Source organism: Lates calcarifer, unplaced genomic scaffold (assembly GCF_001640805.2).
Source record: "Lates calcarifer isolate ASB-BC8 unplaced genomic scaffold, TLL_Latcal_v3 _unitig_1648_quiver_2512, whole genome shotgun sequence".
In the NCBI taxonomy this organism is placed as follows: domain Eukaryota; kingdom Metazoa; phylum Chordata; class Actinopteri; family Centropomidae; genus Lates; species Lates calcarifer.
Genome location: NW_026115668.1, coordinates 1 through 9,289, shown reverse-complemented (window position 1 = coordinate 9,289; position 9,289 = coordinate 1). Strand labels below are relative to the sequence as shown.

The 9,289-nt window shown below is 38.3% G+C and overlaps 1 long non-coding RNA gene across 2 annotated transcripts; it reads left to right on the top strand.

Moving 5' to 3' along the window:
* Positions 1–2,880: 2,880 nt before the first annotated feature.
* On the top strand, positions 2,881–8,977 carry LOC127139573 (uncharacterized). 2 transcript variants are annotated; one of them, XR_007809795.1, is made up of 6 exons: positions 2,882–3,060; positions 4,526–4,969; positions 5,696–6,127; positions 6,854–7,285; positions 8,013–8,444; positions 8,953–8,977. It is a non-coding gene; the product is annotated as an uncharacterized LOC127139573 (long non-coding RNA). The 2 variants fall into 2 exon arrangements; XR_007809794.1 differs by lacking the exon at positions 8,953–8,977 and having other exon boundaries at positions 2,881–3,060; positions 8,013–8,891.
* The last annotated feature ends 312 nt before the right edge of the window (positions 8,978–9,289 follow it).

The window sequence follows — 9,289 nt, the reverse complement described above, 5'->3', positions numbered from 1 at the left end:
TGACTTTTCTGTTTGTCTTTTTTGTATTTTTTTTACCTTTTTTGATGTGACTTCACATCCTGCCTAAAGTAAACAACAGTAACAGCACAGTCGCACATTCCAGCTTTAAACTACGTCGCAAGTGAAGCAGGGCAGATGATCTTGAATCCTGAACCTATTAGGAATGCAGTATTTACATATGCTATTAATAAGCAAGCTTACAAAAGAGCTGTTGACATGATCCATCCATAAGTACGCCCCTGATTTCATTATAACACCAGCACCACTCCCAAATCCAAAAACACAGCTAAGAGCTGACACTCAAAACATGACCTGAAAAAGTATAAACATACATCACACGCTAACGTTAATCTCTCAGGTTTGGAGCATTAATTGATGCTGGACACATTAGAGAAGTGATTATTGATCAGGTGTCTTTATGAAAATGACGATCTCAGTTGTTTTAGGCCAAATTTTGACTCAGCAGGCATCAGCTATCGAACCTGCACTGATCTGATTTGAAGTCTTCATGAATTTAAATCCTTGTTTCACCTGGAGTGAAAGGCACCATTCCTCTGAAGGAAACATTTTAACATCCCATTAAAACACCTCTCAATAATCTCTGGGCTTCTTTACTCCTCTGCTGAAAAGTTGTGTGTTTCTGCTGTTTTGGACCATTTAAACAAGCGAATAAACTGAAGTGAAACCATATTAATGTTATTTTTTGCTTCATCTTATGCTGCATAAACGTGGCTAATTAAGTAAACACTGACTGTGCAGAATCAAGTCCAGTCTAACAGATTTACTGGTCCAACTGGTCTTAGTCCAAAACCACTGCAGCATCAGACTGCAGTGGTTTTCAGAGTGCTGCTGCTGCAGTCAGTCTCTCACTGCTCAGGGAATATTTACCAACGCGTTTTTGTTTGGAGAGAGTTCCTGTGACTCCACCCTGACAGAGTTACATCATACAGATGAAAAATTACACCAGAGATAATTTAACTCTCAAACACTGAGCTATTTGTGAGATGGATTATTTTCCTGTCTGCAGCAATCTGCAGGTCTCAGTTTATTGATGATGGCACGAGAATGAACTCATTTAACCATTTCCTGTGTTTAGCAGAAGGTGTGGGGTGACTGCACACAACATCCTGTGTGGGGCTGTTGGCACAACCCATATAAAAAAAACAAAAACACCAAGGCAGCAAGCAAAGCAAGACGCAGAGAACTTAACGGCTGAGTGCAACGATCCATACTGTAACATATCTAGAAATAACCTGTCATCTGCATGGGTGTGGATGCAACAAAACAAACAACAGTAGTAAACAGCTGTTGATGCAAATTGGCTACACAGCGATAGATAAAATTTAATCACTTGTCAGTATCAGAAAATAGTAAAAAAAATTCCAATCATGTCGCTAGGGCCCAAGATGACGTCTTAAAGTTGTTTATTTTATCCAACCAACAGTCCAAACCAGGAGGCATTAAATCTACAGTGATATAAAACAAAAAGAAGAAGCAAATCGTAACATTTGAGGAGCTGGAACTAGAGAATATCTAATCTTTTTTGCTTGACAAATGACTTTAATTATCAAAATGGATCAATGTTTTTACAAGTGGATTTTGTTTGTTGCTTGTTTAGGTCAAAACTCTTCTTCATCGTTTTTTTATTTCCATTTTGTTTGTCCCCATAGCCCCACGATAGCAGCAGGCTAATCCCAGATTAGTCTCCCAGCGGGACCTGGGTTCACTCTCTTTTGATGTCTGGCTGGCCTCTGTCTGGAGCTGGTGCCACAAACCTGTGCTGATCTGCAGCCCACGCCGGCTGCCGCTGCCTGCAGGGCTCCAAACTGAATTACAGCAAAGAGCCTCCACCTCTGAACACATCGACTGTGACCAGGTTTTCTGTAAAAGCAGCATAAGTGGGATTACAGTGGATTTCCAAACTCAAGCCTCAGCACCCTTTGTCAATTAGATTAAGATACTTTAAACAAGTCATGACCTCTACAGGGAGAAGGGGAAACTTCTAAATGGTTTTGTCTGAGACACAAACTGTAGAAAAATCAGTACATTGAAAAGGATTCATACACACATGGTTGTGATATAAACACTAAATCCAGCTCAAGCTGCAAAGGAAAAAATCATGCTGCAGATCTTAGAGTGGGAGATGTGCCTTTTATTCCTGACATTACTCACTTTCTCTGCTCTGATTCAAAACCAGCAATCTTTCATAAGTCAGTTTCAATAAATCATAATATCGCAATCCAAAACTAACTTATTCAAGATTTCATGCACATGGTAATGATATCAACAGGCAGCCCACAGGAGTGCAGAGAAACAGACGTTTGGATTGTTCTCAGACACATTTCCCTACAAAGATATTAACTGAGTTTAAGATATTAACTCAGTTTTACATATTTGACACTTTTCAAATTTCACTGTCTTTGCTCATCTTGATTTTTTCTTTCATTTGTACAGTTTTCTTTAGCATTTTAATGGCATTTTGCAAATGATCTAAATAAAGAGTTGTAGTTAAATTAGTTAAAGAGTCTAATAAAGTACTTTTCCTTTTTTTAAGGATCCAGGTGATAACTGGTAGACTGTTCTTTATCTGCTGCGTTGCACAGATTTATTAACCTTTTGAGGTACGTTTGGATTTTACTCATTAATATACCGTCTGGTTAAGATTCTGAATCAAAAGGCAGTCCACATTTATTATCCATGGATGTATTTTTATTATTATTATTAGTAGTAGTAGTTGTATTATACATCCATGTCCACACCTTATTGGTATCCTTCTTTCCCGTGGATTTATTAGAAGACCAATCAGATGCGGTTGCTGGGCGGAACAGAATCAACTGACGAATTGGCATTGGCTACGTCACGTGTCGTCATCAGTCATGACTTCCTGTGGCGGAGCGTAGAGAGGTACAGATTAAAACCAACGCCTGAGGCCTTGGCTCGGTTTGTTAGTGGAGTGAGAACACTTAATCACCGAAGAAACCTGGATACTAAAAACAACCTTTGCAGCTTTTTTGTCCGACGCAAGTGGGGCTGGACGCTGAACATACCTGCGGCATGAAGGTAAAGCCAAGGAGCGAACTAGCTAGCGGCTAGCGTTAGCGGCGTGCGTTAGCAATAGCCTTCTCTTTTAGAGACATTTTTGACCTTATTCCCGTTTCAGTCATTTGTATCGTGTGGGTAAAAGTGTGTTTGTGTTTCTGAGGCGTCCCCCGACACGAGTTGTGGACGCTCAGCGTGAACGGATGAAAAAAATAAGAGCTCTTGATGTCTGTTTAAATGCCCTGTTGTATTTGTTTACGGTCACTTAATAACATTGCACCTCTTTGTAACTTCTTGTTCCATCCTGGTCATTGTAACTCACTTTATAGCGGTCTATCATGTCATTGTCATCGTTGTGTGTCTGTTTGTGGTCATATTGTATTATATTGTGTCTGTACCTGGCTGCTGTACACCTGGATGTTAGCGATAACATTAGCCGCGAGCGTTAGCATTAGCCCTATCGTTTAATGGTGATTTGGGGTTTTGTAGTCGTTTTTATTTATCTGGGTTAAAGTGTGTTTGTGTTTCTATGACTGTAGCGTCCCTGACATGAGTTGTGGGCAACGTGCTGAGTCACTATAACCATTTAGTTGTCTGTTTGTCGGATTACTGTGTCATTTCGATCATTTTGTGTCCGTTTGTGGTCTTATTGCATCATTTTGCGTATTTACCTGGCTATTTTACATGTATTTATGCTTCTTTGTCTCTTTGTGGTCGTTCTTATTGCATCTCTAGCTTTTTTGTTTCGTTGTGACTGGTTTGCGTCTCAGTTTTTTGTTTGTCATTTTTGCTTGTCTCTGTAGATTTGGGACAGTCATCTGTCCATAGCTATCTACTGACCCAGTGAGAAATTCTGGTTGTGGTGTCTTAATACTTGATTGAGCTCAGTTAAATGTTAAATTCAAGCTTGAAAACTAAATTTTAACTCTGTGTTCATCCACAAGTTTGAGCTTCAAACATTTTAGTTACTGTTGTTGTTGGTTCTTGAGGACGTGACGCTTTTTCTTGTCATATGTGACAGTACACAATACAAACCTCTAATGTTGGAGAATGTTCTGTTTCAGCTACAATGATTCATATCTATTGGGGTGTGATAATACTCTAGATACACAATATTAGCTCCACGAGAACAAGGCGAGATTCTAACACTATTCTTAATAAAACTCTGAAATGTCTACATATGGGTTTCTAGCTTCTAACTGAGGTTGAACTGGAGAAGTAACATGATTGCTTCAGTGATTAGTTGATAGACACACAATTAATATTCATTTGACTTTTTCCCAAATATTTGTTGTTGTTGGTTCTTCAGGAGGTGATGACAGTCAACTGTTGATTTTCTGAAGCAGCCTCTAATGTTTGTTAAATGTTGTGGTTCACCTGTAATGTTGAATATTTCTCTGTGTGTTCATGGTTAAACTGTTGATGAGGAATAGGTAGTAGAGTATTGATCATTTTCCTTTGTATGTTTCTCTTTGATTTCCTCCAGGTGTCACCACTTCATCCACGACTTCGTCCATGATCGCAGAGACATGGTCCATGATCGGAGAGACATTGTTGAGGATGAGGGAGACATCGTCCACGATCAGAGACGTCGTCTGTGATCACAGAGACCTTGTCAAAGATGAGAGAGACGTTGTCCATGATCAGAGACATTGTCCCATGCTTCGTAGAGACCTTGCGATAGAATCGGCGGAGACGGGGGTCACCGATTTGACGGCACTGCCCGCGATCATGGAGACATTGTCAATGGTCAAAGAGACAGCGTCTAGGATCTCAGAGACATCGTCCACGATCACAAAGACACTGTCCATGATCACAGAGACTTTGTCCATAATCTCAGAGACATTGTCCGCGATCACAGAGACGTAGTCCACGATCAGAGTCTTCATACAGTGAAGAAGTTCTTCAAGACCAGGACAGAGGCCTCCAGGTAATTAACAAACAGCTTTACATCAACTGTCCAACACAGAACACTGACATTAAACTGTTTATGTTCAGTATTCAGTTTATCAGAAAAGTGTTATAATAGAAGTAATCTGCTATATAAAAAATAATGTTTAGTAATCTGTATCATTTGAAGTAATAGTAAAGTAATTAAGCAAAAAGTAAGATGTAATAGTCAAACTAATCTGTTACTAGCTGTGGTTTGCAACAGTAATCTGTGAATATAAAAGTAATATGTGATAAGAAAAGTAATATGTAATGGTAAAAGCAATCTAATATTAGACGTAACAGTAAAAGTAGTCTGTGATATAAAAGCAATGCAGAAGTAATAGTAATCCACAATAGATGTGAAAATGTCAAATGTTATTGTTAAGGATCAGTCAAAAGGGGATTGAAAAATATCTTAACTTCAGTTTGATTGTACATGATCAGAAATTCTTAATTATGTTGTGTTGTGCTGTGCATGTGCTAGACACACTAGACTACACTGTACAAAACAATATCAAGTCTACAAATAAAATATTGGAGTGAGTTGTTCATTAATGGGTTAATTTTAACGGTTGGTCAAAGGGTGATTTTAAAAATATCTTTAACAATCAGTTCAACACTTATTTATGTATTTGTCTGTGTTTTCATGGTTAGTGTTGATGAAGAATAGGTAGTAGAGTATTTGATCATTTTCCTTTGTATGTTTCTCCTTGATTTCCTCCAGGTGTCACCACTTCGTCCATGATCGCAGAGACATGGTCCATGATCGGTGAGACATTGTTGAGGATGAGGGAGACATCGTCCACGATCAGAGACGTCGTCTATGATCGCAGAGACCTTGTCAAAGACGAGAGAGACGTTGTCCATGATCAGAGACATTGTCCCATGCTTCGTAGAGACCTTGCGATAGAATCGGCGGAGACGGGGGTCACCGATTTGACGGCACTGCCCGCGATCATGAAGACATTGTCAATGGTCAAAGAGACAGCGTCTAGGATCTCAGAGACATCGTCCACGATCACAAAGACATTGTCCATGATCACAGAGACTTTGTCCATAATCTCAGAGACATTGTCCGCGATCACAGAGACGTAGTCCACGATCAGAGTCTTCATACAGTGAAGAAGTTCTTCGAGACCAGGACAGAGGCCTCCAGGTAATTAACAAACCGCTTTACATCAACTGTCCAACACAGAGCACTGACATTAAGCGGTTTATGTTCAGTATTCAGTTTATCAGAAAAGTGTTATAGTAGAAGTAATCTGCTATATAAAAAATAATGTTTAGTAATCTGTATCAATAGAAGTAATAGTAAAGTAATTAAGCTAAAAGTAAGATGGAATAGTCAAAGTAATCTGTTACTAGCTGTGGTTTGCAACAGTAATCTGTGAATATAAAAGTAATATGTGATAAGAAAAGTATTATGTAATGGTAAAAGTAATCCAATATTAGAGGTAACAGTAAAAGTAATCTGTGATATAAAAGCAATGCAGAAGTAATAGTAATCCACAACAGATGTGAAAATGTCAAATGTTATTGTTAAGGATCAGTCAAAAGGGGATTGAAAAATATCTTAACTTCAGTTTGATTGTACATGATCAGAAATTCTTAATTATGTTGTGTTGTGCTGTGTATGTGCTAGACACACTAGACTACACTGTACAAAACAATATCAAGTCTACAAATAAAATATTGGAGTGAGTTGTTCATTAATGGGTTAATTTTAACGGTTGGTCAAAGGGTGATTTTAAAAATATCTTTAACAATCAGTTCAACACTTATTTATGTATTTGTCTGTGTTTTCATGGTTAGTGTTGATGAAGAATAGGTAGTAGAGTATTTGATCATTTTCCTTTGTATGTTTCTCCTTGATTTCCTCCAGGTGTCACCACTTCGTCCATGATCGCAGAGACATGGTCCATGATCGGTGAGACATTGTTGAGGATGAGGGAGACATCGTCCACGATCAGAGACGTCGTCTATGATCGCAGAGACCTTGTCAAAGACGAGAGAGACGTTGTCCATGATCAGAGACATTGTCCCATGCTTCGTAGAGACCTTGCGATAGAATCGGCGGAGACGGGGGTCACCGATTTGACGGCACTGCCCGCGATCATGAAGACATTGTCAATGGTCAAAGAGACAGCGTCTAGGATCTCAGAGACATCGTCCACGATCACAAAGACATTGTCCATGATCACAGAGACTTTGTCCATAATCTCAGAGACATTGTCCGCGATCACAGAGACGTAGTCCACGATCAGAGTCTTCATACAGTGAAGAAGTTCTTCGAGACCAGGACAGAGGCCTCCAGGTAATTAACAAACCGCTTTACATCAACTGTCCAACACAGAGCACTGACATTAAGCGGTTTATGTTCAGTATTCAGTTTATCAGAAAAGTGTTATAGTAGAAGTAATCTGCTATATAAAAAATAATGTTTAGTAATCTGTATCAATAGAAGTAATAGTAAAGTAATTAAGCTAAAAGTAAGATGGAATAGTCAAAGTAATCTGTTACTAGCTGTGGTTTGCAACAGTAATCTGTGAATATAAAAGTAATATGTGATAAGAAAAGTATTATGTAATGGTAAAAGTAATCCAATATTAGAGGTAACAGTAAAAGTAATCTGTGATATAAAAGCAATGCAGAAGTAATAGTAATCCACAACAGATGTGAAAATGTCAAATGTTATTGTTAAGGATCAGTCAAAAGGGGATTGAAAAAATATTTTAACTTCAGTTTGATTGTGCATGATCAGAAATTCTTAATTATGTTGTGTTGTGCTGTGTATGTGCTAGACACACTAGACTACACTGTACAAAACAATATCAAGTCTACAAATAAAATATTGGAGTGAGTTGTTCATTAGTGTGTTAATTTTAACGGCTGGTCAAAGGGTGATTTTAAAAATATCTTTAACAATCAGTTCTACACTTATTTATGTATTTCTCTGTGTTTTCATGGTTAGTGTTGATGAAGAATAGGTAGTAGAGTATTTGATCATTTTCCTTTGTATGTTTCTCCTTGATTTCCTCCAGGTGTCACCACTTCGTCCATGATCGCAGAGACATGGTCCATGATCGGAGAGACATTGTTGAGGATGAGGGAGACATCGTCCACGATCAGAGACGTCGTCTATGATCGCAGAGACCTTGTCAAAGACGAGAGAGACGTTGTCCATGATCAGAGACATTGTCCCATGCTTCGTAGAGACCTTGCGATAGAATCGGCGGAGACGGGGGTCACCGATTTGACGGCACTGCCCGCGATCATGAAGACATTGTCAATGGTCAAAGAGACAGCGTCTAGGATCTCAGAGACATCGTCCACGATCACAAAGACATTGTCCATGATCACAGAGACTTTGTCCATAATCTCAGAGACATTGTCCGTGATCACAGAGACGGAGTCCACGATCAGAGTCTTCATACAGCAAAGAAGTTCTTCGAGACCAGGACAGAGGCCTCCAGGTGATTCACAGCTTTTCATCAAATGTCCAACACAGAGCACGGACATTAAACTGTTTATGTTCAGTATTCAGATTATCAGAAAAGTGTTATAGTAGAAGTAATCTGCTATATAAAAAATAATGTTTAGTAATCTGTATCAATAGAAGTAATGTTAAAGTAATTAAGCAATAAGTAACATGTAATAGTCAAAGTAATCTGTTACTAGCTGTAGTTTGCAACAGTAATCTGTAAATATAGATGTCTTATGTGATAAGAAAAGTAATATGTAATGGTAAAAGTAGACACACTAGACTACACTGTACAAAACAATATCAAGTCTACAAATAAAATATTGGAGGGGGTGTTCATTAGTGTGTTCATTTTAATGGTTGGTCAAAGGGTGATTTTAAAAATATCTTTACAGTGTATAACAGTTATGTTTTCATGGTTAAACTGTTGATGAGGGAGAGGCAGTAGTGTATTGATAATGTTCATTTGTATGTTTCTCTTTGATTTCCTGCCGGTTAAGTCGACAATCACATCGTCCATGATCAAAGAGAGTCTTTGTACAATTAAGAAATTCTTTGAGACCAGGACAGACCAGAGGCCTCCAGGTAATTAACAACTTTACATCTAGTAAGGCATCAAAAATCGTCAGTAAATGTCATAGTAGTCAAGCATCAAAATGTGTCAAAACATTTCATAGTATAGTAAGGTGTCAAAACCACCAAAAAATGTCATAGTATAGTAGGTGTCAAAAAAAAAAATGGTCAAAAAATGTCATAGTATAGTAAGGTCAAAAACAAAAATGTCATAGTATATAACAATGGTCAAAAAATGTCATAGTATAGTAAGTATGAAAAATG